At 40.0% G+C, this 22,990-nt stretch overlaps 1 long non-coding RNA gene across 2 annotated transcripts in view; it reads right to left on the reverse strand.

The window, feature by feature from the left end:
* Window positions 1-22,740, reverse strand: part of LOC138689080 (uncharacterized) — a 53,323-nt gene extending 30,583 nt beyond the window's left edge. Inside the window, exon 1 of one of the 2 annotated variants that reach the window (XR_011327871.1) lies at window positions 22,300-22,740. This is a non-coding gene — a long non-coding RNA (uncharacterized lncRNA). Of the gene's footprint in view, window positions 1-20,303; window positions 21,278-22,299 lie in introns of those variants that run through there. The other variant, XR_011327873.1, reaches the window with a different exon arrangement.
* Window positions 22,741-22,990: the final 250 nt, after the last annotated feature.

Raw genomic sequence — 22,990 nt, forward strand, 5'->3', positions numbered from 1 at the left:
AACCTAATGAAGGACGCTGCAAGTCCAACACCTCAATCTTGCATATTGTACACTCTGAAGCCTAAGATATGGGTTGACTTCAATTCCCAAGTTAGTTCATCTGGCTAACGCAGGATTAATAAAGGGCACTGTTTGCTGATCACCATAATGAAATTGCTCCACGCAGAATGCTCAGCCAAGGTAATTAATGAACTTAAGAGAATTTCTGGACCATGAATGCCAGCGAGACATTTGACTCATGAGCATTTTTTTTCTGCAAAGGTTTTAGAGGAATGCAGATTTAGATGGATCTACATACTGTATAGAAGACCAGTGCACCCATGTGGATAATTAATCTGTAATTAGATCAATAAGGCTAAACAGACGGATAAACCAGGAATGTTGTTACGTGTCCTGCATTACTTAACCAAGCTATTGCATTTTTATCTTTATTAAATTAAGAGATTACTGCTGTAGAAGGCATAGATATCGGAACAGGGAAAAAAGATCATTTTCCCTGCTGATGATGTGAGAGTCTTCGTTAAGGATTTATAAAAGGTCTGGCTATGTTTATGAAGGCTTAAGGAACAGTTCGGGATTGTGGTAGTACAACGTGAAGTATGCCAAATCTGAAGTAACAAAAAAGGACCTCAAGCAGCAGCCTCATTTGTCCAGTGTCATTTGAGTGGAATGAAATAAAAATCAAACCAAAAAACTACTTGGGGATTTGTCATTCTCATTCTATCATTCTATTAATGCTGAACCTCTGACCAACAAAATATATTGTGATTTGAGAAAGAGATACTCAGTCTCATATAATAACGCAATCTGGTATAGATGAACATATGTATACGTGAGGGTGAAAAAAAAAATTCTTACATGTATTCAGCAAATTCTACTCAGACTCTTGGTGTGCATATCTGTACGTGCATAGGCTTTACAAGTGTTTCAGAAGATACATAGCTATAAAATATTTCAGGAAAAGGATGCAAAAAATTGCATCATCACCTAATCCAATTCAAATGGAGAAAAGAGAAAAAAGTATAATGGGACAGCTCGCTATCCTTACCGCTCCGCATATAACCTGCAGATGTTCTTGTGAAACCTCTGGTAACATTCTCATATATCTATCTTGCAGACTAAAACTCTTTCCACAATCAACTACCATTGCCTAAACTCTGCAGTTAACTGGGAAGCATTTTCCCTCGATGGGAAAAGGCAATTAATTGAGAATTTTCCCTCCAAATTTAGGACCTCAGAGGCACAGTAGTTTCCACTGTTTCCTTGTACGGAATGGAAAATGACCTGGCAACACTGCTCCCCGAGAAAACAAGGCTGTAGCTAAAATTTGGAAGAACAAAATGTCACAACCATATAATTTTTCTGTGTCATCATCGCCCTAAAAGATTTTATTCCTAATGCTGCCTACAAGAACAGTGTGAGAAGTGGTATCTCTGAATTCCAGCATATATTCCATTGATGAGAACTGCATCTCCTGGGCATATGTAACAACAACCTGCTTTTGTACAAAAGGCACAGAAGACTATAAGGACTCACAAATTATATATGATTGCACATCTAAATATAAATGAATTACATAATTACTTCTACGTTTTTAGGAAGATAGACCTCATCTTCAGAACTTAATGTGTTTGTTAATGTAACAAACCTCAAAGTCCTCCGCAATAAGTGCTTTTATGAACAGCAAGGAAGAAATATGAGATACTTCAAATGACAGCCTGAATGCTGCTTTAGTACCAGGGATAATTTAGTGGTATCCCTCAGCTTCAGTTGCTGTTAGGTCAGCTAAAGTTGTGAATCCTTAAAAAGAGGACTGTGATCAAATGAAATATAATTCTCTAATAAAACCTAAGTTGTTGCAAAGCTATATTTTATATACTAATTCAACCCAGCAGTTAAAACTCAGCTCCCTGAACAATAAAACCACTTTTGCTGAGCACAGTCCTTCCAGCTTCTAAGCCGCTCCTTCCCCCACTGTCTTCTATGTATCTAGGCAAATACAAAAGAGACCAATCAAACAAGATTTTTGTTTACCTTTCACTAAGAGATAGAAAGTGGTGAGCCTGCATATGTTCCTTTGTCCACGGAGAACATACACTACATTTTGTTTGATACACATTTTAAAAGTTCCTTTTAAGTTTTCACTTCTTAGAGAATGGTTGTGTTGCTATAGCTTTTGGCCCCTTGCTAACAGCAGCTTTCCCCCCCCCCCTCACCAGAATCTGAAGCTTTTGATCTCTTTTATCTCCTGCTTGCTCATGGCCTAAGAATTGCATCTGTGGCAAAGCTTGTCCTCTTAAGAGTCCATTGACTTATTGCTAGAAAACAAGGAAATAGCTTTCTTTTTACTCTGAGTCCCTGTTGAGATAATACATTCTGAAGGGACACAGCCTGTGTGGAGTAATCAGAGCTATTGTTCATCACTGTTTGAAACGCACAGTGAAAATATACTACTGGGAAAAAAAAATCAAAAAGATCTTCCACCTAAGAGAAATATACAGACACCAACCCAAAGTAGGCTTTTCTTAAATATTATGCATCAGGTAGCACCAGGCTATGCTACAACTTGGACAATAGCGCATACTGGACATAAAGAAACAGAGCATAAAAGCAAATAAATACATACATTTTATTTAATTTCTGTGCTGCAGGAAAGGCAAGGCATTAGTAGCACTCATCTTTCCGAGTCAGAATGGCGCAGCACAGCCCACCAGACTATCCCATGGTAAAACTAGACCTTGATTTCAGACTGATTTTCTGAGCACTGATGACCCTCCCACAGCATCCTTACCAAAAAAAAAAAAAAAAAAAAAAAAAGGCAGTGCTGGCCTCCACTGTACTACTATCCCCAGAGCAGCTTCCACACCACCTTGGCCAGAGGATCGACATTTCTCAGTTTCATCTGGAAAAGGTGTTCTTCACTTCCATCTCACACTGCTGCACACTGCCAACCCAGCAGCTAGACAGCAATTGCAGTTCTCCGAATGGTTGAGACCAAACATCCTCCCAGAAAAAGGCAGTTGTAAAGGGGCTCTAAATGTGACCCACTGGCTCCCGAGCAGGTGCTCACTGCACGAGAAGATCCGTGGCGGTGCAGAATGCTTCAGACACTGCCAGTCTGTTGTGCTGCAACAGTGCAGGGACTGCGGTCACGCAGCTCCTTATTCTGCAGCTTTCTCCTAAGGAACTGGCCTGTCCAGAACAATTTCATTATTTCCACTCAATAAGAGTGGAAAGGTGGGATGAAACCATATTTATGTAGCTCCCCAGTTGCAATGCACACTCCTCGTGGCTGAAAATCTTTTTAAAATTCTTTGAGAATAATTACACTCTACAAAAGTAGGATATCTTTATTTTAAAAGCTCTTTTTTTTCTTCCTTTTCACTTGTTTACAACGCTGTAGAGACTCTGTACAAATGAAAAGAAATTACAAACACCTAACAGGAAGAAATTATTTACACTTAGTAGCCAAATTCTTAATTAACTGCATTACCATGTAAAGCAGGCCATGCACTCACGTCTTAAAGCTAACAAATAAGAGTGGAAATTGTGTGTGTTCATATTTAACATCCCCCTCTTTATTTGTTTTCTGCAAACAGACAAAGGAAAACAATGTCATTTTCATTCAAGGGAACAGCAAATTTCAACACTGGGAGTAGAGAAACCCTCTACAAAATTCTGCCAATGTAGATCTAAAGCAAATTAAATATGAAAGGGTAAAAAACATTAATTTTTTGTTTCTGAGTGCAATGGCAAAAAGAAGATACAAAAGCATATTAAGTCATGAGTTTCACGTTCCACATACAGTGTTATAAGGGAATAAAGATTTAAAGGTTAGCACAGCAAGAAAGACAACCATAGCAGTATTAAAGAAATGAGCAATCTTGCCTCCATCTCCAGAAATAAACAAAAATTAGTGTAGCACAACCAGTACCAAATGAGTCCTTCACACCTTCCACAAAAACTGTAAAAAAGGGTAACAAAAGAGCCTTTGGTCTTCTATCCCCTCCCAATTACTAAATATTTCTTGACAAAAGCCACTTTTCCTTCTGAGTAAAGACAGGAAAACTACACAAAGAAAAGTAATTTGGCCCATTTTTAATTTTTTTTTTTTTTTACAGAACCATGACATTGTTTGATTTTCTTTTGCTTGCCAACTCTCTTTTCATAGTTCAAGTCATCAACCACTAGGATTATTTGCGGGGAAAAAAAAAATGGCAGAGATATACCACATTTGGACTTGGATTGCCCTTTCCCCTCATAAAAATCTACAGGACGAGATTTATTATAGGTCCAGTGTGAAAATTTTCTTACTAAGTCTTGCCTCTGGAGACACGTAATTTTCAGGAAAATCCCTCAGCGCAGTCCCACATCTGTTCTAATTTTGGTAGCTTCCTCAAGGTACAACTCAAGTGAACTCGCGCAGCATGGCATTCCCGCTCCGGACAGTTGTGTCTCCATACGCACCATCCACCACAGGAAGAAATCAATGACAAATTCAATATCACCTGAAGTTGCATAGCTCCAGAACAAGGGCACCAGACATTTCCTCTACCGGTTCTGATCATAAATGAGAGTCAAAACTGACCCAGCCAGGTAGTTTGTGTCATAGTTTTCCACAAGAATAGACGAAACAGTAAAAGCTGCATCGGTGAGGACATCAAGATAACGCCCTATTCCCTGCAGATCATCTCCTATGAGTAGAAGTTAACCTAGGCTAGACCTTCAGCTCTGGTGACAACACTGGATGTGAACTTTTACTGCATTTCTTTGGGTTTGTTTTTAAAGAGTTAGCTTTTCCAAGATGTGCACTTAAAAATAATATGTCTTAAAGTATAAATTAATTCTGAAATATATAGTTCAGCAACAGTGACATAATTTCTCAGCAGTAATGCTCAGTATCTCCTTACAATACTTCTGAAGTCCAAAAATACCTTCACAGATGTTTTAGTAATCTTTTCAGCTAGGCTTTCAAGCTGCATATCAGTTGGTTTAACTGTTTTGCATACAATACTGCAAAAGTATTTAATGTACTTATTTATTGCCTAAGTCCCTTTAGATTCTGTTATGAATGGACAAAAGGCAACAGTTTTTATACAGCAAGCCTGACAAAAAATCTTAAATACGCTTAACTTGTAACATTATAGCTCTACTGAGCTTTGAAAGCTTGCAAAACAGATACTTCCCAGGCTTGACACAAGGCTTGACCAAGGAAAAAAAAATTCCCCAATCAACTAAGAAACAAACAAAAAACTTATCACATAAAGGGCATTTTTTTTCACAAGATATCTTTTCTTGCAGAATCAGTCACAAAAGAAAGAAGTCCAACTGCCCTTGAACTTAATAAGGTCTGCAATGATGCGTTACTACCAGCAAAGAGAACACCACTAGTATCAGTAAGAATGATAGCAATGAGGACAAAAATAACATGTCACAGTTATATGGTCAATCAAAAAGCTGTCCCTGCCTACCAGTACAGACAGTCTTCACAATTTCATCATGATTCATGGGATATTTAGTATCTTTCTCTTAAAAACTTAGCCCCCTGTTTTTCTGATGATACTACACCCCTCAGATTTAATTTTGAAAAGTTGCTATCCCATGAAACTTCTAAGAAACACGTAAAAAATAAACTCTATGCATTCAGGAAAACACAAAACAAAACAACCCCAAACAACAAAAAAAGAGAGCCAAATATTTAATTTTTAAATCTACACATTTTAAACTGGTCCCCTGTTTTCTGTACATTTGAAGAGGGATTCAAACCTCAGCTTAAGATGTTGCTCAAGGCAGTTGTGTAGACACCAACCCACCCCTCTCCCAGGGAAAAGACGGACAGGCAGCTGCCAGCGATAACGGTTCCCACTTACACTGCTGTACATTTCCTAGGACAGGACCTCAGCAGGTCTCCATCTCTTCTCATCAGCTATTTAGGGGACTTAACTGACCCTAAAGTTAGATAAGAATTCCTCCACTCCAAGTTCTAAACTAAGAATAAAGTAACAGTTAAATTTTCTAACCTACACATCAATTAACAAATATTAAAACCAACAACAAAACCAACCAAAAAAAAAAATTCTTTAGAAATATATGAATTTTAAGGGACATTTTTAGTTCTATTACAATGCATTACTCATATAGGATACATGCATTAGGATATATCCCAATTAAAAAAAAATTAATTAATCTTTGATCCCAAAGTAGGGCTATGAAATCACTGTAATTTTGTATTATTATAAAACCAAAATTGCTTCAGGAAAAATACTTCATCATCTTTTTACCACCAGCAGTCCAATAGTAGCTACAACAGCCAAGCCACAGAAAGGGTTCATTTCTTGTGCAGGTTATCATATTGTAATAAACATCTCTAAAATGCCATCCTCAGAAACAACAAACTCCCTTAACTGAGGTGACTGCCAAGAACCAAGTTCTGTGTAACGAACTTGCCTATTCTGTGTTGTTTCATATGCTCCTGTTCTTACATGACTTCACAAGAAATCAGTATGACTCTAATACAGATTTTTAAAAAGTTACATGCTTTACGTTACAATTGTTATTAAAGGAAATAATTACATAAAATATTGGATCTCTCCAGTCACTTTGTATTCTTCTAACATTTTTTTACAAATGAGGGAATCACTTCACTGCAATAATTCTATTTCCACCAGGGTTTGCCAGTTCTGAGCTACTACTGTAAGGTTATTCAAGAAAATCTGAAACCCCCGTGGTTTGACACAAGTAACATGCTGCCAGAAAGCTTCTCCCCTCACAAAGCTCTATTATTATACATATTTGCAGCCCAGCAGGGAAGGATAACAGTGAGTCACCCACAGTCACTGCCCCAGGGAGATGATCCCTTCTTGATGTCAATCACAGCGAAGATTGTCTCACTCTTTCATTTGCAGTAAGGCTGCAATGGCCAAGGGAGGGTTCAGGAATGCAGGTATCAGAGCCAGAAGAGGTCCTGCTTAAATGATGTTATAATGATGCTACCGAGACAACGTACCACAAACGTAAACATTTCCCTTAAAGAAAAATATTTCTCAACTTTATAAAAGATCAAGAAGAAAGTTCTAGGGCTCTAGGATGAGTGGTGAACCCCTCTGCTGCTACGCAAAATATATTCTCTGGGTCTGAGCTAGTGAAAAAGCCTCTGCCTTTCCTAAACCCAAGATAGTTGGCTTCATTTTCTACTACGGCGGCCTAACCTAACTGCATATACAAGGAAAAAGAGGGTGGCTGGAGGAGCAGAAGAGGAAACATTGATGCCCACAGCCGCAGAATGGTCAGACAGACATTTACCTGCAACGTCTTCCCTGGAGTTGTACAGGATCACTCAGTCCGAGGCCTGATTTTGAACTCTTTGTAATGATGACGACGGTAATAACAATAATGCATTTGGAACAGTCAAATCCAGCATCTTAAGTTGTAATGCTGCAGTCGTCACTAAATTTACCATAAGAGTTTCCCTGACATTAGACCAGAGCAGAATCACCTTGGATTGATGGTAAACTTTGGTCTCTGCAAGAACCTGCTCAGTAGGGGCATTCAGAACCCTCTCCTCGTTGGTCTTTGTACCCACAGAGCCTACTAACATCAGCTACAAAGACAGACGCCCAGTCATCATACCTTTCTGAGACCCATCCTATAGTGAAGTTCCCCAATTTCACGAGGATTCAGGTGTATCTAAAAGACATGTACTATAAAACAGTATCAGACTGCATTTGTTCACTGAATACACTTGCTTTCAAATGTTTTTGTGAAGCAAGACATTGTATTTCTATTAAGATCCATTATTATTTTCACTGTCATTGCTGCTACCATTATCACTCATTATTAAAATGAAGCACAGAAATCAGATGGGCAAAGAAAACACTCTGATCAGGAAAAAGTCTACAGACTTTAAATATGCTGTTGTATCTACAAACCCACCTGCCATTACAAATACACTTTGTTTCTATAAATAAAAATTACTTTAACCCAATGATTAAGTTATTTCTTCATCAAGGAAGTTAATATGCTTTTCAGAGAATCGTGGATTCAAATGTGTGGACAATAAAGGGAAAAGTGCTTATTTCTGTGAATTGTTAACTCCCTGGTGGTTCCGCTCTAACATCAATGCTGCGGAGGTATTGCTTAAGAGGGGTTTTATCATACAAAGAACCGTGGCTAGCAAGTAGGATGATACTCCATTTTACTTACCAATTTCTAGGCTTTATATGGAATATAAGTTTTTAGATCTTTTTACCTCATTAATGTTTTAAAATATTTTGTATCCAACTACCTTCAAGTATAAAGCTGGCATACTCAAGTATATAAAATTATGGTATTTTTTATTTATGAGGATCTAATCTTGAACTAGTGTTCAGTGACAGAAAGCACCCTTAAAAACATACTCTATTTCTCCTGGAACAGAGTTTTAAAGAACCTTAGAGATATTAAAGCAATTTCTATTACATTCTGTTACTGTCTATTACAAGAAAGAGTTTATCTAGATTAAGAAAATTATTCAAGACTAGTTGTGAGCTGATCCACACATGAGCTAACCTCACTTTTTTCCCCTCATGAAGGTGTGGGTTAATACTCTAACTTAGCTTAACTAGGCAAGTTTAATTCTGATGGGCATTGAGAATGGATGCCAGCTAGGTAAATCAAGGGGCGGGGGGGGGGGAGATATCCTGGATTTTAGCTTGGAAAAAGGTCTAAGTTAGATAACAACTGCAATGCTTATCTAAGCTTAGCCTCCCTTCAAAGGCATTTCCTAGCATCGGCCTACTTGAAGACTTACTCTCACACAATTAACACTTAATATAGTCCTTTATTTACAGATCACTGACAGGAGAGTGCCAAGCAGCCCATAATAAGCGAATCTGTTTCTGTGAAATAATATTATATGCCAAATAAGACAAGGTGCACAGTAGCTACTTTCTAATTTAAAAAAAAACAAAACCAAACCCAAAAATCACAGGTTAACAGTATGTATTAAAAACTTTCTTTTAATGAAGAACTTTTTAAAATTAATTCCTGCACTGTTACAGAAATGTAATAAAGCATCTGAAGCCATAAAAAATTTATGATCTCCCACATAACTTAAAAATGGACAAACTGATTTGTCTAAAAATTTATACAAAAATAATTGGACTGAGAATTTACATGCCAAGTTTCCACTTGGAAAGAAATTTTAGGGACTGTTACTATTACAAAACACTGGAAATTAAGGTTCATAATGGAAATGCTGACTGACTACTTCACCAGTGCTAGCTAGACACATAAATGCTCACAGACACTCTAAGAATCTGAAGCTTTCTTTGATAAACTCTGCTTCCGTAACCAAAAATGAATGACCACCTTTCCCAGCTTTTCAGCTCAGCACAGATACAAGCGCAGAAATCCCTATCTTGCAAATTTCCTGACTTCCCAGAATAGCTTTGAAGCAAGAATTATTGTAAGTCGTGAGTGAAGATGTATTATAAGAAGTGCTAATGAGGCATGAATTACACTTTTCACTTTTTTTGTTAAGAGACCATTCTTTAAAGAAGTCACCATGGCCAAAATATCATTGCAAAGTTAACTTTCCCTTTCCAGGGCAAATTGAAGGCATTTGTTTCAGATTATCTATCCAATACAAGCTGGAGAAAGAGCAATCAAATCACGCATGGCTTTCATTACAGTTTAGCAAAAAGTACTACCTGACACTCCCAGAAATTAATCAGATATTTGGGTACAGTAATTTCTGTACAGCAGTAGGCCAAGGCCAAACATGAAATGAAACTCACTGTTAATGTAAAATACCTTTAAACTGTTCTTAAGACTTTTTCACTAGATCCCTTCCACACAGAATCAAACAGTATATTTCTGATTCATGTTTTTTTTCCTTTTCTGGGAGTGGTTCCCAGTATAGTAATCTTCACCAATGGGACCAAATCACGGTCTTTTTAGGACCACGTTCCAGATGTAGTGCCATGATTGAAGCCACCATCTGGTTTTAAAGGGGAAAACCCTTCTCTGTGGAAATATTAACCTGACATGTCTCCAGTCTAGACTAATAATTATGTTAAGGACAGAGTGAGTCCATTATCCACATGGAACGGGCGGAGGCTTTGATAAACCGGTAATAACAGGCGTCAGACTAGTCACCGAGGATTGTTCTTACTTACTTACTTGCTTATAAAAGGGAAATTTAGGCTCATTCAAGAATTCTGCTTCTACTGGGACTGACAAATGGTGCGTTTATTTCCATCAAAGGCAAGGGGCTGCGTTTAGCATAGTGCCCATAAAGCAGGAAATGGAATGTTGTTCAACAAAGGTTGACCTGCTCCTGTAGATTTTTGTCGACACTGCTTTTGTTCAGAATGGGAAGCAGGGTTCCTCTAATTGTACCATTCCAATTCTTCTCATTGCAGCCTTTTATATATTCAAATGGACGCATTCATTTAAAATCGTCTATGCTTTGAAAAAAATTGCACAAGCAGAACAAGCGTTGAGAACCGGAACGAAGCCGGTGGACTTCAGCAGAAAAATAAACGTACAATTCGCATTCACAGGGCAACAGTTTTCAAACGCAAGTTCCCCAAGCCCCGTTTTAGCAGTGGGCTTAAAATAGGCTTAACTTGCATTAAGAGCACCGTGCAGAGAACTTCAGGTAGGAGTCAGTCGCACCAACCACGCCGTGGTTCTGGAGCCTACACGGCCGGACCCGCCAGGTGGGGAACGTGCTCTCGAGTGCCATCTCCTGGCACCGAAAGCATCAACCGGCCGCTCGAGCACCTCCTGCGGTCACAGATCCCAGCACACGTCTAAATACGTACCCACTTAGGCTATTCCTATCTCAGTCGTACTCTCTTATGAATTCTAGAGTAGGGCAATCCAAGAGTGCCTTGCAGACTGTTTTTAGAAGGGCATGCTAATGTAATATTTATACAATCATCCTGGCATTCTTCTTTTACGCACACAGCTAGACCACCACCCCAATCCACAAGCATGAGTGCAAATCCTTTTGCCAACCTCCGTGAGTCTATCTGGAGCTCTTAAAAAGGTCTTTTTAATTCAAAAGTGTTAACCAAAGTACCTAGCTACACGGAAAACTCTTTATCCCGTCTTGGAACAGGCAAGAAGAAAATAGATTTTCTAGCATTTTCTTCTTTGGGCAAAGGAAAATAAACTGCGTAGAGCACTGTTAGAAAATATTTGAATTATCTGCTTGCATTTTCCTTCTACATATCTCAAAGAATTGTAAAGAGACTGAGAAGCACTGTTAGCACTGTTTTCCACAGAGGAAAACCAAAACAGGAAACTAAAATGTGGCTGTTTTTTTCTTACAGGCAAGGCAGTCACCGAAAAGGGAAAGAAAAAAAAAATCGGGAATTCTCACTTCTACATGCTGTTTTTCAGATCGCTGTTTCAAACAGCATATTTGAACTGATCGCTTTCATACGAATTCGGGAGGTTGACATTTTTAAATAAGCTGCATACAAATGTCTAATGAAAGATAAATTTACAACCTCTTTGGAAAATACATACTGCTGATATCTAACTTTGCAGAGCTATGTCAGAAATAAGAACAGTTACTTTCATTCGTGGTATAAATTCCTATCATAAATTAACACTACAAAATGAAGCAGTCACTTGCATGCACAGCCATATGAAAGGGTCCCTGCACAATGACCACTATCAGTCTTCAGCTATCAGTGTAGTTTCAGATTTGGCTTTCTTTCAATAAGGAAAATGTAATTAATATTAAAATACCTAAAAAGCTACAGGCATAATAAAACCCCAGCATTATTAGTAACACCAATTGGCATGGTCTGTGTTTTTCGCTCCTGCGATGCAACTAAGTTCTAAAAGATGATTCTGCTTGTAACCAATATTCAGTTTTATAATCTGTTTTCGTGAGAAAAAAAGCTCGAGAATTCAAAGTGGTGTTTGTCTTTCTCTTCTGTTCTCCAAGGTACTAAGAGGAAGTAACAATCCTAAAAGACTGATCTCATTTAGGGGGTAGCGATGCCCAACAGAGACACAAAGGAGATAGAAGAAAAACTCAAAGATGCAGTAAAAAAAAGCAAAGATGACCCTGAAGCTCTTGAAGACCCACGCTAATATTAATAGCTAACATAAGAAATGGACATCACTGAAACAAAAAAAAATAATCAGGAAAGACAATCTAGCCAAATGGCTTTGTCTTCCTGCAGATGAAAAGCAGTGTGCTACCGCCCTTACAGAAGGGCAGCAATTGGTGTGTTGGCAACACCCAACACCTTTCCATTCTCTAGCCAAAAGAGGACTGAGCTGGTGTTACACAATCTAACCCTTCCTACCAGCGTTAGCTCGGACTCTTATCAGAGTGCTGCCTCTCAATCACTTTCAGCATGTGCTCAGGCTTGAGAAAGTGATACTACCTCTAGCACACTGTTTTCCGTGTAACCCCCAGTGAACTAGGAACAAACCATCCCACAACTGGGCTATACCCTGCTAGTAAAGATAAGGTCACTGGGAATGCAGAACAGCTGTTGGCACTGTGACAAAGCTAAACTAGATGGTGCCATTCAGTGAGGTTACCTCCGAGGAGGTGCAGTTCGGGCCGCGGCTGCATCGTCAGGCAGACTGGAAACACGACCAGAGAGCACTGCACAGCTTCCTTCTGCCCAGCTCACCACACACATCTCCATAAAGAAATAATAATCCCTGTTGCAATTTGGCCTTAACAGGCTTTGCCACTTTGAACTTAAAATGAAACTGTACTGGTTTTAAAAACAGTCTTGCTGCTGTCCAGACGGAAATATTTCATTACTGATGTGTTTTTCAAGACTACGTGGATCTCTTCTTGAAATTGCTGAAGTCATGATTTGGGGATGTCTTTTTGCAATAGCCAAACTTTGCTCATTTATTTCCTGGTAGGGAAACTGCACTGCCCAAGACAAAACATTATACATGCCCTCCCAGTACTACTATTCCATTACTGTTTCTGCCACCGCAGAAAGCGAGCGAAGAAAGTTACTGGCCTGTGATTTGGAAACTCCCTTGCCTACCATAAGCTGTGCGGCTCTAAGCACAGCTCTCCTGCAGGCTCTGTTCCTCATTTGTGAAACAGGGATAATAGCAACTCCTTGCTTGATTCACAATAGCGTTGAGACGTTAAACACAATAAACCCTCAGGAACACTGTGGTCGTAAGAAGAGTAAAGCAGCAAAGGCAAAAAGTCAGGGCATATTTATTTTGCTGGCAAAGCACTGCTCTCAGAGCAGTAAGGCAAACACATCCGTGATGTAATGACAGGTAGGGTTGCAACTGAGACGCATTTGGCCTGTTGCTTTTAGCTAGTATTGTTTCTGTTGCTAGCTTTTCAGGACACTACAATCAAATAATTATTGTTTCCTTGGTTGCCAACTATTTTTCTTTTATTAGCAATACCAACCTTTGTTTATTCTTCTTCCTCCCATGGGAAATTTCAACACGCCTCCAGAAGGGATGTTGTATGACTCTCATTTATAATGGGATCACTCCCTTTCTTCCCAGGGGAGGCTTTCTCTTTCCATTTCCCCCTGCCCTCTCTATTTGTAGATGGGCACACCAAGTCAAATCTCTGCTGTGTTCACATTCATGTGATCTGAACAAGACGAACAGATCAGCAGTTCTCACACACTTGCCTAGGAGACGTACAGCTGAAGAGAATTCATCTCAGACACCATTCCATTTAAACTGTTTAACATTCATGCTGGCAACATTAGCAACAGACCATACAGAAAAGTAGTATCGAAAATACATTTTTGTAGTTTTTTCTTTCCTTAATGCAGTGAGTGTTGCCTGGGGTTTTGCATCCTTCATGTCTTTGCTTTTTTGCTCTTCACTTCCTACTTGTTTTCTCACCATGTTCATTCTTTTCTCACCAATGCATGCATTTTACTATCTGTCCCCAATCTTACTCACTGACAGCTTATTTCTTGGTGTGGTTTTGTCCTCTTTACTTACCCCTCCACCCTCCCCACCTGATCGTCCTCTTTCAGGTACATAGTTTATTTTGCCTTCTTATCATGAACTACTACCCTTTGTCCTAGAAAATCCTCTTCTTTCACTAGGTCATCATGTACTTCTGTCACTCTCATTTGTAGCCCCCAGCTCCACTACTGGCAACTCCTGCTGATGACAGATGTCTCACAATCAGCTACAAGCCTGCTCTTGGCTCCAAGCCTGAGGGAAGCTCCAGACTTTCTTCACATTTGCTCTTTGCAGCAGCACTTTCACACAGATGCAGCAAAGTCACCTTTTCCTGAAGTACAGCTTCTTAGAGAATTTCAGGTCCCTCTGCACCTCCAAGACTGAATATCTGTAGAAGCAGCTTGAGAAAAATCGCAGACAATGCTATCCAGCGGGGTGAGTAAGCATGGATGGCATTTTGCCCTGGGAGTCCTGTTTTGAGCAGTCAGAGCATGTCAGTGTATTATTTCATTGCCTAATATACACAGCAGGAGCACCAGACTTGAGTGGGCAGATGAACCTTCATCATACCAACCCTAAACTACATACATCCTCCCTAAGCATCTAGTACAATACCATCATCTCTTCCCATGCCTCCTGTGCCATTCAAACTCAGTATTACCTTCCCCTACTCGTTTCTTCTAGGTACCTTTGGCAAGCCAGAAAGACTACATAATTGTCCAGTGAGGAGCTAAATGAAGAGAGTCTAGGGTATGCTAACTCATCAACCAACTAGCAGGAAAATCTACAAATTCAGATTGGCTAGATATTCCAATGCTATATACATTCAAATTGGCCTAGTGCCGATCTATCAGATGCTGGCAGCCAAATACCACAGCCTTCTAGCCTGCAAAAAAAAATGGCTTAAGGGGCTATTGTGTATAAATCCAATATACAAAGTAATTGTGTCAACTTTTGGCCTGCGCTTTCTGCAGTATCTATGTGCTCCTGAGCAAAGAAGCCAACACCAAAGGACTTGCTAACTCAGCTCTACGTGATGTTAGTGGCTAAGTCCACATTAGCAAGTAGCAGTTTACAACAGAAAGTCTGTGAACTAAGACAGTGCCTGCTGAGAACTGGATGCCCACGCTACATGCTTTCGGGAAGTGCTTTACTTTCCAATAGCTCTAGACCAGTCCTGCAGACTGAAACCTCAACAGCAGTCCTAGAATACACCATCCAATTTCATAGAAACACAGAACGGTTCATACTGGAAAGGACATCTGGAGGTCATCTTGCCCAACCTGCCCTGCTCAAGCAAGGCCACCTAGAGCTGCTGGTTGCCCAGGACCATGTCCAGAGTATCTCCAAGGATGGAGACTCCACAACCACTTCGGACAACCTGTGCCAGCGCTGGGTCACCCTCACAGTAAAAAAAAGTGTTTCTTTATGTTCAAATAGAACCTACCATGTTTCAGTTTTTATTTTAGACTTAGTCTTATCCAAAAAGAATCCAGTTTACCCAGTCTGAGACCACTCCAATGCAATCAAATTGACGTTCGAGAGATTTGCTTCAACAGCAAAACCACAACCATTTATCCAAGCTGAAATGCCTTTGTACATTCATTCACTGGTTCTTCTATAACAACCGTTTTCTACCACCCTTATTCACAATCAGCAGTGCCTGACTTTAAAAAGTGGTGTTTAATACAGTATTTCTTTAAATGTTTTAACACGGTATGGGCAGTTTTCTTCTTCCTTAGCTGCTTCCCCATCTCCAAAAACAGGACACAAAGTAAAATACAGAGGACTGTTTAAATACAAATATACCACCACATTATGCGTTGCAATGGTTTAAGTCATAGAAGAATGTGCTTCATCCATTCAAAGCTTGGTAATAATGCAAATAAGAGATAAAGGAGAACGATTGGTGCATTCCTTTCCACATTTACTTTGTTTCCCACACTAATGAGATTATATCCCAAGAATTCATAAAGCTGCAATTAGCATCTGTTGTAGAAACCAGAAAACAACTTTATCAAACTTGTATGTGAACACAGAACACTATCAATGACCGGTAACCACATACACATTAATGATGTCAGCTGTATCTCTATAGAGAAGTAGTACATATAGGCATTAGATATTCCATGCCTTTAGAAGCCTATCCTGCTCTAACACATTGCTGCCTCAGACACAGACCCAAACGAACCAGGCCCCAAGCCCATTCTGAAACCAACGCACGGCAGGGCTGACGGCAGATTAAATACACTGTGCACAGACTCGACAGGGTGCACAGCTGTGTACAGCACGACACTACACGACGTAAGCAGTGGGTTAGATGGCTGTGTGCGCTGAGGGCACCCACTGTTCAGAGCTTTGTGATCCTTCAAGACAGCCCTGTTCTAACATTGCTGAAGTCATGGCTATAGCTCTGTGGCAGATCAGCTGGGACAACAAAGCCAGCCAGATCACTCACGAAAATACAATTCAGTTTGACCAGCACAATTGCTATCACTGCGGTTTAAAAGTTATCAAACCATCTGCAGACAAGTACTACTGATATAATTTAGGAATAAAAGGCATGAGGAACAATAATAGAGTCAAACAACACATGCCACGATGCTTTCAATGCCTTTCAAAAAGAGTGAAGAGACATTCTAATGAAAATTCCCAGAAGGATGGACTTCAAAATGTCCATTTTTCTCTAGCATTTTGTTTCTCTTCAGATCATTAGGGAAGACCTCTACAAGTATAGTCTCTCAGCTTTTGCCATTTTAATGAGATTTTCACAAAAACTTGAAAAAAAAAGTTTAAATCTTCTGTTAAAATTAAACTATATAATAAAATTGCATCATGCCCAAATGCTTTATTCCTTCAACCTTTAACCTAGCTAGTCAGGGAAATGAATTAATGAATCTGCTTGCAAAATGAAGCGCTACTTTTGTGAATACAGGAGGCAGGATCTGGCACACAGAAGACTTCCTGCTAAACTGGCTTGCCCATATAGACAGCATATTTGTCTTATACTTTTTAACAAAACATTTTAGGAAAGTAGTAACTCCTATTTTCTGCCCGTTAATACGTGCAAATTTTAATTTTAAAGTTCATCAATTTGCATGGTGGTAAGAAAAAAAGGTTTCATTCAACCTTTTTTGATAAAATTTTAACAGAATAGCTGTTAACATTCAAAAATGCTTCAGGGTCAATTCTCATTAATTGTGGTAATGTTGATTTAATTTTTAAGTGTAGGTAGGATGCTTTTCCCATACCTGCAACCCTATTTTTATCATAAACAAGTTACTTCTTGACTGCTTTTCAAAAAAAAAAAAGTAACCGCTCCCAGTCATTTTCATATTCACATGGAAAAAAGTGGTACTGCTAGACATATTAGTGTGTTTAAAGAAATTGGGGGGAAAAAAAACCAGGAAAAATTCTGCTTACAAATAAACTATGCAAAACATTCTGGATATAAAATTTCCACAGCCAGTACTTCATCCAAATAGTTTTTCAAAATTAAACGAGGATTAGGAACTCATAAAATACACATGCTAACTAGGAGTCACCAAGCCAAGCGGAAATGCTGCACAGGGAGGCATGGCTGTTGCCCCATTAAAGCCAAGGTGTCTGAGTCAGCACCGCAACAGTGGCATCTTCATCTATGTAGGAGCCAAAAACTGGAGTCCTCTCCTGAGGGCAGTGCCTACAGTAGCCTTTGAAGAACTAAGCACAGCTCACCCCTTTGGAAACGCAGCTGCCATGGGAGGGGGCATGTTATGCAAGACCCAGGCAGTTGCAGCACCTGCCAAGTTTTGTGCTCGAGCTCTCAAGATTAGCCCTGTTTCTTTTCTCATGATTATTTAACAAAATTCAAAACCAGTATTTTGAATAGACTTTAATCCAGGACGACTTGCTCCCCCCCTTCCAGAGTACCACAGTGTGGTGGGTTGACCCTGACTGGACATCAAGTGCCCACCAAAGCTGCTCTATCACTCCCCCCCTCAGCTAGACAGGGGAAAGAAAATACAACAAAAAGCTCATGGGTCAAGATAAGGACAGGATAGATCACTCAATCAATTACTGTCACAGGCAAAACAGACTCCACTTGGGGAAAATTAACTTAATTTATTGCCAATCAAACCAGAGTAGGGTAATGAGAAATAAAACCAAATCTTAAAACACCCTCCCTCTACCCCTCCCTTCTTCCTGGGCATGACTTCCCCCCCGGATTCTCTACCTACACCCCTAACAGCAGCACAGGGGGACGGGGAATGGGGATTATGATCAGTTCATCACACACTGTCTCTGCTGGTTCATCCTCCTCAGGGGCAGGACTCCTCATACTCTTCCCCTGCTCCAGTGTGGGGTCCCTCCCACAAACTTCTCCAAAGTGGGTCCTTCCCATGGGCTGCAGTCCTTCACAAACTGCTCCAGCATGCGTCCCTTCCACAGGCTACAGTCCTTCACGCACAGACTGCTCCAGTGTGGGTCCCCTGTGGGGTCACAAGTCCTGCCAGAAAACCTGCTCCAGTGTGGGCTCCTCTCTCCATGGGGCCACAGGTCCTGCCAGGAGCCTGCTCCAGCGTGGGCTTCCCAGGGGGTCACAGCCTCCTTCGGGAACCCACCTGCTCCGGCATGGGGTCCTCCACAGGCTGCAGGTGGAGATCTGCTCCACTGTGGACCTCCCTGGGCTGCAGGGGGACAGCCTGCCTCACCATGGTCTTCCCCACGGGCTGCAGGAGAATCTCTGCTCTGGCACCTGGAGCATCTCCTCCCCTCCTTCTTCACTGACCTGGGGGTCTGCAGGGCTGTTTCTCTTCTTACATGTTCTCACTCCTCTCTCTGGCTGCTGTTCCTGTGTCTGCCGCAACTTTTTTTCCTTCTTAAATATGTTATCACAGAGGTGCTACCACTATCGCTGATGGGCTCGGCCTTGGCCGGCAGCGGGTCCGTCTTGGAGCCGGCTGGTATTGGCTCTGTCAGACACAGGGGAAGCTTCTAGCTGCTTCTCACAGAAGCCACCCCTACAAGCCCCCTGCTACCAAAACCTTGCCACACAAACCCTATACACACAGTCATTACGTTAGAACCACGTTGCCTCCTGCATCTTAACATGTCTATTTTGTATTTTGTGAAATCCACTTGGTTTCAACTGAGGAAGCAGAGGGGGACTTCGCCCCTAACTCCCTTCTCACCTTCCTCTAGCCTAGACACTGGCCTGGTGATTAAAATACTGTCATGGGAAGGAAGAGACATTGATGTGAAGGAGGACACACCTGAATCCAATTTTCTCGCTTGTCCAACTAGTCTAACCACTATGCTAACCACTGGATCATGAGCAACCTGGTTTTGAATAACAGTGTATGTTGCTACTCTGGTTTGTTTTGTTGTTGTTTTGTTTTTTTTTTAAAGGAATTATCCAAGTATTCACATTGCATCAGTCCCTTATGAGGCTTAGATGACACTTCAACTCATTTCTGATTGGCTTAAGTCCCTAGTTACACATACCAAACACTGCAATTGCTATGAAGTCTTTCAGATAAATCAGAATATGCCTACACAATTAAAAGTAGCTCCATGATTATACAGCTGCTGAAGAAGGTTGGCTGGATTTTTATTAGTCAGTCTTCAATGAACCACTCTTAGGTCCAGATATAAATACTTATATGTGATATTAAATCTGCATACTCCATATAATGATTTTTAAAATGTATTCATTATGAGAAAAAGGCATATCACCATGGATACACAGCTTGCAGATCAGTGTTGCAAGTTGTGATCAAAACTTATATTCACCACTTCTAATAGTATTTGAGAGCTTTTGTTTAGGACATAAATGGACTAGGCAATGTGAACAAAGCAAGCGAGTGAATGTTCTTTTTCCCTTCTTCTATGTAGAAAGTAGTCCAAACATTAAAAAACTGGTAAGTAAAATAAAAATCGTAAAATGTCCTCTGACATTGATAATTAATGTTATTTTAAAATTCCCACTAAACTAAATCCACATAGGAATGAAAACAGATATTGTTTTAAATTTGATTATCATATATCCACACACTAGTCCTGATTACTCAAGCTGTGCCTTTTTTCATATCCAAATTACAAAACACTTCCAACAGCATTCTGTACAGTACTGCTCATTTCCCAATGATATGATTATCATCTGAACATATGGAAAATAGGAGTACTTTGGCTAATAACTATACTTATGTATACAATCTACCCGCCTTTCTGTGTAGGTACAATGTGAAAACCCTTTCCATTTATTTAATTTCTCATTGTACAGGGTTTCCCCTCCATTCTTTCAATTAAACTTCCCCCCCCCCTTTTCAACAGAGTCCTTTGCAGCAGCAGTTTTAATGGCTTACTGTCTCAATTTTTAGAAAAGATACTTCCCTTTCTGCCAACCATTCCATGCTCCTCGCATGCCTTCCTCACAGCTGTTCTGCCGGTCTCCCAGGTGCTTCATGTCCCCCTACCTCTACAGCTTAGCAGCTCGGAACTCCATAGCACTGCTAAAAGAGAAACAAAGCAGCTGACAGAAAATGCATAAGCAAAACAAGCAACCTTGGCATTAGGTGTAAAAAAAAAAAGGCGATTAAGTAATACAATTTCTACACCTGCATAGCTTCTGTGATCACTGACTCATACTTTAAAAAAAAAAAACAAACAAAACCAAACCTTGTACACATAGTTTCTGACCTTGTAATAAACTCAGGCTGAAGTAGCTACTTTGAAAGAACCAACAGGCACACATTTAAACCACTTTTTTTTTTTCCTTCCAAGAACTTAGCTCTTCAGTGCTATTCCTGCACTCTTACTGTTGTCAGCCAGACTACGCCAGATGACAGTAAATTATATACCAAACACCTTATCCTAATATGCTCTTGCTTTCCTTCTCTGCTTACCCTCCAGAGTTCTTTCATTTTAGACCCATTACAAAAACATTGCATCCAGCTGTGCCACACTAACACAACCTTTAACATCCCAAGATTCCTCTTGACCCAGCTAATGACAAAAGCGATGGTGTGAGAGCAGGTATGATCTGGAGTTTATCAGAACACAGTATCTCCACAAGGCTACCCCCAAATGCCTACAGGTTGAGAGATTTCATGTGATGATAGCAGCCAAAGTAAAGAAGGGTGAGGTACTTTAATTATGCCACCATTTGTCTGTCAAATAAGGTGTTTTCCAACTCTAAGGCAACCAGTTTAAGAAGCAAATTATGCTGAGATATATTAAAATGGAGAAAAATAATGCAAAAACACAACAGTGCATAGAAATGAAGTATGGCTACCAAACCATGAATAATACATGGATTTAAATGTGATTAAAAACTCAAAAAATTTAATTTATTTAATCCAGAAAAAAATTACATGAGTTTAATCAATTATTGAAAATTTTGAAATGGAAGTGACATGGGAAATGACCATCTTTTCCAATTAACTGAAAACAAGAAATGAAATTATATAATGAAACAAGGTTCTTAAATTTAGAATTTATTAAAACTTCCTTTTGGCACTGTAATTCCATATCAACTGTAATTACACTGGGGGGGGAACCTAAATATTAATATTTTATTACTATTAACCTGGGAAAAATAAGGCGATACGATAAAAAAAAAACCAACCAAACTTCAAAGTAAAAAAGAAACAACAGATACAATGTTCTTCTACCAATTTGTCAGCTCTCAGGAATGTATCTTTTAAGAGGAAAAGAAGCTTTTTCCAGAAGTAGCAGAGTTTAGTTCTCATAATAACGAAGTAAATGGACTAATGACCCTGACCTAGTATAGGTAATAAAAATCTTGTGCTCTTATTAATTCAGGAGTTTTAAAAAAACTGAGACGGAGCAATACAATAATGGATTAGGGAAAGTTATTTCATTATAACATATTATATAATTTCTTAATTCCACACAACCTATCATTACGAATTGTTCTCATAAAATATTGTATATGGCATTTTATAGCTCTGATGAATCAATATTACTAAATAGGGATAGAATTCTGCAGTCCAAATTTATATTTCTTCAGACAAGCAAGGTGCTAAATATAGGTTCTGTTAATAGTGGCTTACCAAGGAGAAAACTCAGCTTATAGTGAATATTTTAAAACTCATTTATACTTATAACTGACTGCAAAACAATTATTGATGTCCCTCTTTCACCCCCCCCCCCCCTCCATTCCAGGTCAGGTTTGGTACATCCAATATGGAATGTAGTACTAATAAAATTATGATAGACCTTTTAACCAGAACCTGTTGCATCATATGAATTTAAAAGCTCCGGTACTCAATTGTAGCCAAGTTGCTGTAGAAATTATGCCAGCTGGAAACTCACCTACCCAGTCTGGAGCTAAAAGGTCCGATTGTCAACTTCCCTAGTTACCTCTTACATGCACTTCCAGAAGCTCTAGAGACAAACAAGTGCGCCCAGGGTCTGTAACTCTCGAACTCCTGCCATGCAAGTTTCACAATGTCCATTACTCTGCTGTTACTTGCAAAGTGGTCTGTCAGAAAGATGCTTCCATTTTATTTATTTTTGGTACTAATTAGAGTAAGTTTGAATTTCAAAATAAGGAAGTCCTCCCTTCAAGAAAAATGAGACAAGTCAGTCAGACAAAAGAATTAGATGACAAGACCTTAAGATGAGATTGGATTTTGTCCAGTGACCAAAGGAACGTTTTGCAAAGTTGTATTGGCTTTGTGTGGCAAGGTTTTGGTAGCGGGGGGCTGGGGAGGGCTGTATTTAAGAAGGAAAAAAAAGTTGCTGGGACAAACAAAAACAGCAGCCGGAGAGAGGAGTGAGAACATGTAAGAAGAGAAACAGCCCTGCAGACCCCCAGGTCAGTGCAGAAGGAGGGGAGGAGATGCTCCAGATGCTGGAGCAGAGATTCCCCTGCAGCCCATGGGGAAGACCATGGTGAGGCAGGCTGTCCCCCTGCAGCCCAGGGAGGTCCACGGGGGAGCAGATACCCACCTGCAGCCCAAGGAGGACCCCACACAGGAGCAGGTGGGTTCCCGAAGGAGGCTGTGACCCCGTGGAAACCCCGCGCTGGAGCAGGCTCCTGGCAGGACCT

The sequence above is a fragment of the Haliaeetus albicilla genome, chromosome 15 (assembly GCF_947461875.1).
Source record: "Haliaeetus albicilla chromosome 15, bHalAlb1.1, whole genome shotgun sequence".
NCBI lineage: Eukaryota > Metazoa > Chordata > Aves > Accipitriformes > Accipitridae > Haliaeetus > Haliaeetus albicilla.